Here is a 9,002-nt window from a genome sequence, read left to right as displayed (position 1 = left end):
TTGCAAACCAAAGGATACCTTAATGAGTTCTCCTTCGTTGTTGTAGAGAAAGTATTAATGCTTATACCTTGTTGAGAGTCGCTTAAGCATCTGGTCTTTCAAACTGCTATATTGGTTTCTTTGCAGGATCCTAGTCCCCAATTATGGATTCATGCACCTCGAGATGATATCCATGCTAGTGGGATTTTTCACTTACAAAATTGCAACTTTTGTCCAAGCAATCGAAAAAGGTGTAACTATTGTTCGAAATAAAACACAAGTGCTCTTATAGTCTTATACATCCCCACTTCCCACATCAAATAAAAAATTATTTTTTTTATTTGGAGAGCAGCAAACTAAGATTCATTTTCTTTCTTTTACCAAGTAAGTTTAAATACTCAAAAAAGATTCCTCAAAATGCACACACTCACAATCTGCACACACACAATTAATCTAGCCTCACGTACATAAAAATCAAGAGAGAGAAAGTGGGGGACATCATTGAGTGAAGGAGAGGATTTTTGGGAAAAGAGAGAGGGAGTGAGGGATAATATTAAAAAAAAGGGAAACTTTTTTGCATAAAAGAAGGGTTTGGTCTTAGGTTTTAAGGATCTTCTCTTCATCTGATAACAAAAAATCAAAAAAATATACGAAAATTTCTGTTGCTTCTTTCAATTTCGATTTCTGGTGTTCAAACCGGGGAGTTCGAGTCCGAGCATTTTGGGTTCCGATCGGTGGTTCTGTGTCGCCTCGGATTCTCATCGCTGCATTTGCTATTCCAGGTTTCTCCCCTATCTTTGTCTTAATCTGAATTATTGTGAAAAGCATAATGAGAGTCGTTTAAAATTTGGGGCATAAAAATTTTAATTGGTTTTGAAGTTCAAGAATTCTTTTGTTCCCTGTTTGCTTAGAGTGTCTGTGTCTAATTTGAGTTTAAGGTTTTCTATGTTTGACATTAGTATCTGCTGTCGTATCTTGTTTCTTTATTGGTTTCTTTTCCTTATTTGAATCTAATTTAGGATAATAATTTTACTTCATAAACTTCCTTAGTTGTTGCCTACATGAGTTCTTAAACATGATTCTCATACCTTATTTTAGTTGTGATGACTTAATACTAAATTGGTAAAGTCTAGGCAATGTTACATGAGTTTAGTTGATTAAGGAATCAAAAGGAGTAGACATTGCATATATATGTGTGTGTATATATATATATATATATACACACAAAATAGTACTATAATGGTTTAGTAACGTATTATATGATTGTTTTGCCTTTGGATATGAAAATTACAATCGGAGATAGTAGGAGGTTGACTATTTTCTAAATTTGCATGATCAGAAGTCATGAAATTGGATTAGCTAAATTAATGAGCTTTTATTGTTTGAAATTATAGTATACTATCCGTGTCTTATAGCTATAGCTGGCAGATTATATTTACTTTTGTTTTATACAATAAGGTTCCCTACGTGATTAAGGGCATGAACTAATCTCAGAATCTTCATAACTTTAGATTGAACCTTTAGTAAAGTTAAATTTCAGCTTTTACATACTTGCGGCTCTTGTCATGCTTGGATCAATTTTCGGTTCCTTTCTTTCTTTTCAGTCTAATTAATTAGCTCTTTCTTCATTTCATGTCTTTGATTGTTACTGTTTACTCGTTTGGTCTTTGTTGAAGTTGTTTGACTGATTGCTGGACCAGGGAGAGTGAAATCATAAATGAAATGAAGATTGAACATGATCATGGAATATCTCTATTTTAGCTTAATTTTGACATTTCTTTCATAATCGCTAGGAGCATGTTTAGGCCAACCACATTTGGGTAGGCAAGCCTTAAGATTTTCGTTGGTTTCAAGGTGAGAGGTTGTTCCCTTAGTTAAATTTATCTAGGGAATGCCCCGAAGGATTTGTACCTACTTTATTACGGGTAATGCCCCATAGTATAATGTATTTGGAGGCCATGACGAAGCTATGGAACAATATAGTACATGTTAGTATTTAAGATTCTTCCTTATTTCTTTTTTTATATTTTCTTTATTAGGAGGGGACGACCTCGAGCCTTTTTTGTGTTTACTTTCCTTTTATATGTTTTTACCTTAAATTGAATATTTTAAAAATAGACTAGATCAAGCATGCAACCGTACTAGTTACGGGACTTGGGGAGTGTCTAACACCTTCTTCCCGAGTCAAATGAACCCCCTTACCTGAATCTCTGGTGCGGACTTAGTTTTGGAGTCCAAAGTGTTTTAAAGGAAAAATTATTTTTTTTTAAAACGGTGACCTGGCACACCGAAATCAAAGTCAGGTGGCGAATCTGAGTTATTTCCTTTTGAACACAATTTTGTCATTTTTTAATTAAAAGCCCTTTTGAGCTTTACAAATCTTTTTTATTAATTTAACAGGGTTAAGTGAGTTTGTAAAAACAGAGTGTGACACCTCTGGCGACTCTGCTGGGGATCTTGCAGGTTTGAGCTGATACTGTGATCTTGTTGGCTTTTTAGAATGTTTGGTTGAAGTTTTTTTTTTTTTTTGTATTTGCTGTATTTGATTTTTATTTTTGTGTTGTTTTATTATTTACTAGTTGTTTGTGTGTTTACAGTTTTTTTCTTTATGTGTTACTGCTTTATAAATGTCATCATTTACATAACCTCGAGTCAATTCTTTCTGCAACAAGTATCGGAATACATGTCGCGTACACGAACTCTTTGTTGAGGCACCCTTATTTTAGGAGGGGGGCAGCTGTAAGCACGTGATTTTTGCTTCACGAGCAATCACTCCAAAAGGAAAACAAAATATAAAAATAGTGACAAGTGACCCCGCGGTACAAATTTTTCATGACATGTATTGTTAGTCATTTGAGGGTCTGTCCATTTTGCATTTAATCATTATCAAACAAAATACAAAAAATGTGTGTCATTAAAAGAAAATTCAAAACATATATATGTGCATCGTTCGTTCTAGGTTTATTTATTTAAATATTTTTGTGATAATTATGTTAAGAGGTTGCCTTGTTGTTTAGTTTCAATTTCATTATTTTTATTATTATTTGTTTTAAAAGAAAATGAAATTAGAAAACAAAAAAAAAGGGATTAAAATCGGTTTGGGCCCAGGAAGTGAAACAAAAAAGGCCCAAAACCAGCATTCAGACCCAGTCCAAGTCCAGGCCTGCCCAGGCACCTCCTGAAATGACGCCGTTTCAGGCAAATCAATCTGAGCCGTCCGTCCAGGCCAATCCAACGGCTCAGGATCTCTTTCAGCAACCCATTTTCAAACCCGACCCAGGAACCAATCCGACCCAACCCCTCACTTAAACCAAACGACCCCGTTTAACTACAGAACGACCCCGTCTCATTTCTCACCCTCAGATCCAAGCCGTTGAGATCATCTGATCTAACGGCTCAGATCCAATCAGCCTCCCCGTATATAAGCCTCCTATCATACCCCGCACCCCCTATTCGAACCTCCCCCCCCACTCATCGTCTTCACCCAAACACTGAAGCCCCAAACCCTAGCAGCCGCCCTAGCTTCCCTTTCACCAGAACCCGGCGGCACGAATGCCGGTGGCCACATCCTGAACACCCTAAGACCCCCTCACTCTCCTGAACATGGATCTGTTACCCCCTAGCCTCGAATCACTTTCCTTCGTCTCGAATCTTCATTTGAAGATTTGAGTCGAACCCGGACCTATGCCAAACCACCCCATCTTCATACCAGACACTCCCCTGACCCTCCTCGTGACCAAACCAAGCTTGGTTTGGTCCGAATCTACCCACAACTCCCAAAAAATCAGATCTGAAGATCCAAAACCTAGAACACTAATAGCCTTGGAATCCGGCCGGTCTTAATAAGGGTTTGAGGTTTAATGGATCTTAACCAAGGTGTTCTCATGTGAGAACACCCTGGTTAAAATTTGTTCGGCCTCAAGTGGTCAGAGTTGAGTCGGATTTGGGTCTGTTTGATTTAAACATTTTTCGGTAAGTTTTCTTTCCCTTTTCGTTTATATTAATTGCTGATTAAGTCATTAGCATTGCTTTGTGGTAATTGTTTGTTATTTTCTGATAGTTTCTTAATTTCTTTCCTCTCAGTAAAGACCTTTTATTTGGTCGATTGTTTCTGTATATGATTTAAATGCATCCTATGATAAGCATGTCCGATTAGTATAGTCGTCGCATGAATAACTTATATAGGCCTCAGTAATTGAACAAAAGTTGTCTGATACCCTTTAGGTCCATGAACGTATTGTTTATATGAGCGACTAATTATTACCTGTTATAATTAGTATAGTCGACTCGATAAATGTCGTCGATTAGTTTTCTATAACTAATAAATCGAATGAGCTAATAATGTCGCATGACTAATTGAACTTTGCCACTGACTGAATGCCCCAGCATTGTTTGAAATGGTTTGTTTGCATTGTAAAACTGACTGAAAAGGTTCAGTCCAGGCAGTCTTGAATTTGAACTTTCATCAGTTCAAAAATGCCCTGATGCTGCAATAGGCAGGGGCAGTAATAATCAAGGGTTAACAAGGGTATTCTGGGGTGTTAAAAAGGACAGAAAGGTTAGTCTAAATGAGCTGACAAGTAGGGCACTAATTTGGGATTAAACTAATACCAATGGGGAACAAGACACAAGAGTATGGGGGCTTAAAATGAATAATAAAATGATGCCCATAACTCTTGATTAAACAAAAACCAAGCGTGGGGAACAAAGGGGTTGGCACCAAAGATGCTTAGGCATGGGCTTAAAGGGTATGGGTGTTCTGCCAATTGGCAGGGCAGGCAGCTTAACTGCACTGGTTCATTTGGCTTATAAAGAGGCCATTTGAGAACTTAAAAGGACTGGACTTTTAGTCTTCAGAAAAGGAGAAAACAAAAGGTTGGAATACTTTTAGTCTGAAGAGAGGTCTAGTGAGTTCAAAGAAAACTGAAAAACATAAGGTAGTTTCCAATAAACATTGTAACCAAACACTGCCTGAAAGTTGTATAAGAGTGCCTATTGGTCAAGCTGTCTTGGCCAGGTTCTGTTGCTTGCATTGACTGAGTCGTTTGTGGTTGTTGAACTGGTGGTTTTACTGCATTAAACCCTCAGTTATTGCTATTATTTCCTTACTTTTTCTTGGGATTGCTGGTTTGGTACTCGACTATTTGCTGGTTCTCTTTGTTCTGGGAAATATTGTTGTTTGTCTGTGGACTGTTGGACACCACTGGGATTGTTCATCTGTTGTTCGACTCTTTGCTGAGCTTCATCATTATTGGCTGGTTGTTTGTTGCTGTGTTGTTGCTGTGAATCTGCTGTTGCTGTTGTTTGCTGTGTGCTACTCAGCTGATCCTTTTCCTTCTTCTTCTGTTCCTCTACATCAGGTACACAACCAAGGCACTATCAAATGTAATTGGAACGTTGAGCATGAATGCAAAAAAAAAAAAAGACTTGAAGTTGATTTTCATACATATATTGTTATATTAGATATCATGTATTGTATGATAATTTTCATTCTTGTGTTGACAATCGAAGCAGCCTGTACGCCTAGTGTATATCAATATAAGTTAGCTAAATGGTAGCTTACATATGTATGCTGATAGGTGATAATATGCTCAATGAGATAGGTTGCATCTCAGATTTTAGTTTACTTTGCAGTATATGTTGTAATGTATGCCAAGTATGAAAACTGTACATCATGGATTAAGTTCTTCCTTTTCGGATTGATGGTCTCATATAACTAGTAAACCACCTGTTAAGACAAAGAACACCAAACTTGCAATCTCAACCTCATAAAGGTCGAGTTCAGGCCAAAACAGGCCAAGCCGGCCTGCTTCGAGCAAGCAGTGGCCCAGGCCTGGCCAATCACGCTTGGGCTGGATTTGGGCCCGTGATTATTTGTTCGGCTGACTGTGCATGCAGCCTCGTGTCTGATTTTAAGCATTTCTGAATGTTGTTACAAACAACTTGCAAGCATGTAATTAATTAGGACTATCTACTATTTTCAATTGATAAGGACAAACAAGACAAGAAACGTAGTTGCTATAGGATATCCTTTTAAAATAAGAACGAGATGAGCCTCGACGGAAATAAACAAAACGCGCAGATGCGGGGCCCTTGTTAGATGTATATTATCGAAGCATTTAGTTTCCAGGACGGGTTGTTTAGCAAATCTCACAACCCTCCTAAAATAACAATACGTTAGACTCTTTAAGACGCGCCTTAATAAATCTTACCTTCCTAAACTCGGGTGCACATTTATGTGACCCAAATCCAATTCTCAACGGAGTCGAAATGTGTTTCTAATCACGGGTACATTGATTGTGACGTGGTTCGAGATGCGTGTCCATGACGTTACAAATTCATCTTTAAAAAAAATAAGAATGAGATGAGCCTCGCCAAATAAAATACAAATTGCGGGGCCCTCAGTAAATATTTGCTTTAAAATTATTTGGACTTCGGGAGGGACCGTTTTAGTAAAATTCCACGGTCTTACCCAAAATAAATACGCTAGTCACTTTAGGCGCGCCTTTAATAATTTAATTTCCTTAAACTCGGGTACACATTTCATGCGACCCAAATCTAAATCCTAAAACATCAAATAAAATATGTTTCGTATTGTGGGTGCATTTCATGTGACACAATCCAAAGATATGTTTTAAGCGATGTTCACATTCCTAAAAAATAATAATTATAATAATAAAGCGGTAAAAGATAAAATTTGCACATGGTTCATAATTGTATTAAAAATCAGATAAATAAGCCGAATATAACAGTTGAGCGACCGTGCTAGAACCACGGAACTCGGGAATGCCTAACACCTTCTCCCGGGTTAACAGAATTCCTTATCCGGATTTCTGGTACGCAGACTGTAATATAGAGTCATTATTTTCCTCGATTCGGGATTAAAATTGGTGACTTGGGACACCCTAAATCTCCCAAGTGGCGACTCTGAAATAAATAAACCAATCCCGTTTCGGTTGTCCTTTAATTGGAAAAAACTCCCCTTGCACCCCCGCGGGTGCGGAAAAAGGAGGTGTGACTGCTCTGGCGACTCTGCTGGGGATGAGAACCCAGAACCACTGGTTCAGGGTTCAAGAATTCGAGCTTAGAATAATTGTTATACTTGGCTTTATTATCTGATCTTTATTACATGTTTTTGCATAACGTGCTAAATGTTGTCTTTTACCGCTTTGATATTATCTGAACTGTATATAAACTGTGCCGAAACCCTTCTCTTCTTACCTCCGGGGAGAAGCTCGCTGGTCGAGACTCCCTATTCTGTTAGTGTCAATACCTGAAATAAGAAAGAGGTCGGACAAGTTACAAAGCCGGACGATCTCGCGGGTCCCCGGTACGTAGCCCCCTCCTCGACTCGAGTTGTCCGCTCGGGTACACAGTCTAGAACAAATACCAAGGTTTAAACCTAGTATAACGAAACTTCATGCCGGATCCCTAGTAGGAACGTTTATTTGCATCATGTTGCATTTGACTTAGGGGACTCAACACAGGGGTTGGGTCCGTCTAGGACAGGCAACCTGAATTGAAAGGACCATCATGCTGCATTCCTATCAGTGTTGTGCATTTATTTGCTTCGGTTCCGCATGTCGACCGGTTCCTAAAAAAAAAAAAATAGTTTCTTTAATCTCTATCTCTTTTCAAAAAAAAATATAAAAATACGTATTCCTGATTTCTAGGTTTATTCGATTTTTTCTATTTTACGATATGCCCGAACTACGCCGGTTTGATTCTCACCGGGTGTGAGATACGTAGGCAACCCTCATCGGATTCAACCCCATTTTGCTAAAATAGCCAAAAATCAATAAATAAATAAAATAAAAAATGTGTCAAATTTTAAAAGAGTCATAAATACGTCAGGTGACGTTGTTTTATCATAAATAGCCGAATGTTCCCGAAAGGGACGCCGGAAGGCTGACTTTGCATAAACAGCCACCTTCGGGTCTTGTTTAGCATTTTTTGTCCAGTTGACCCACACAGCCTTAAACTCTTCATCCCCGAAGTGTTTAAAGGCCGTGTCCAAAACTTGATCCCCTCTGTTTAAAATATTTTGAGTCAAGTCGTTTTGTTAAAATCACCTTAATAAATGTGCAGGATGAGCACGATGCAAAATGAACATTTTTCAATAATGACCAAAATCCCTGTCAAGTTACGGCTATGGTGGAATGATCTAGGTGTTGAAGGACAAAATGAGGTTAAGAAATATCTGAAAGGTCTTGTGGGTCTGTTGGAAATCCAGCCTCGGGGAGATATCATAAGAGCTTTGGTTACCTATTGGGACCCGGCGCACAATGTTTTCCATTTCTCTGATTTTGAGCTCACCCCGACTTTGGAAGAAATGGCCGGATACATCGGGAATGCTGAACTTCCCTTGAAGGAAAAATACTTGGTCGCCCCAAGAATCGTCACGGTACATCGGTTCCTAGATCCATTGAAAATACCTAGAACAGTCCACAACCCGGTTCTGGCAGCCAGATTTTGTACTCCATGCTTCATATATGATAGATACGGTCATGAGAGGGGATTCAATAATCCAATCAACAAACTGTGCAGCAAAGGAGTTCGTCAGAAGTGGGACGAGCACAGACGGGTAGCATTCATGATGATGTTCCTGGGCCTTCTGGTATTTCCAAGGAAAGATGGAAACATTGATTTGAAGATATCTGGGGTCGTCAGCACTTTACTCACGCAAAGTGACAGTACTCTCGCGCCTATGGTGGTATCCGACATCTTTCGAGCTCTCACAGCTTGTAAAGCTGGGGGAAATTTCTTCGAAGGTTGTAACTTGCTCCTACAGATATGGATGACCGAGCACCTCTGCCATCATTCCGAGATTTTGAGCCATGGTTCCCCGGAAAAGACCTGCATAGAAGAATCTTACACGAGAACCAAAGAGATCAGTTTGCCCAAAGGAGTCCTGGCATGGACCTCGTTCTTTCAAGCTCTTACTGCCAGCCAAATACAATGGACGTTGGGATGGTTGCCTGTTGATGAGATCCTATATATGTCTGCAGCTAAAACTCATTTCT

The 9,002-nt window shown here is 38.9% G+C and overlaps 1 long non-coding RNA gene across 1 annotated transcript; it reads left to right on the top strand.

Moving 5' to 3' along the window:
* Positions 1–448: 448 nt before the first annotated feature.
* Positions 449–5,559, top strand: LOC104236719 (uncharacterized). Its single transcript, XR_011404981.1, has 3 exons — positions 449–761; positions 2,380–2,442; positions 5,340–5,559. It is a non-coding gene; the product is annotated as an uncharacterized lncRNA (long non-coding RNA).
* The last annotated feature ends 3,443 nt before the right edge of the window (positions 5,560–9,002 follow it).

The sequence above is a fragment of the Nicotiana sylvestris genome, chromosome 2 (assembly GCF_000393655.2).
Source record: "Nicotiana sylvestris chromosome 2, ASM39365v2, whole genome shotgun sequence".
Taxonomy (NCBI): domain Eukaryota; kingdom Viridiplantae; phylum Streptophyta; class Magnoliopsida; order Solanales; family Solanaceae; genus Nicotiana; species Nicotiana sylvestris.
The sequence above is the reverse complement of the archived record's forward strand: the minus strand, read 5'-3'. Positions and strand labels throughout refer to the sequence as shown.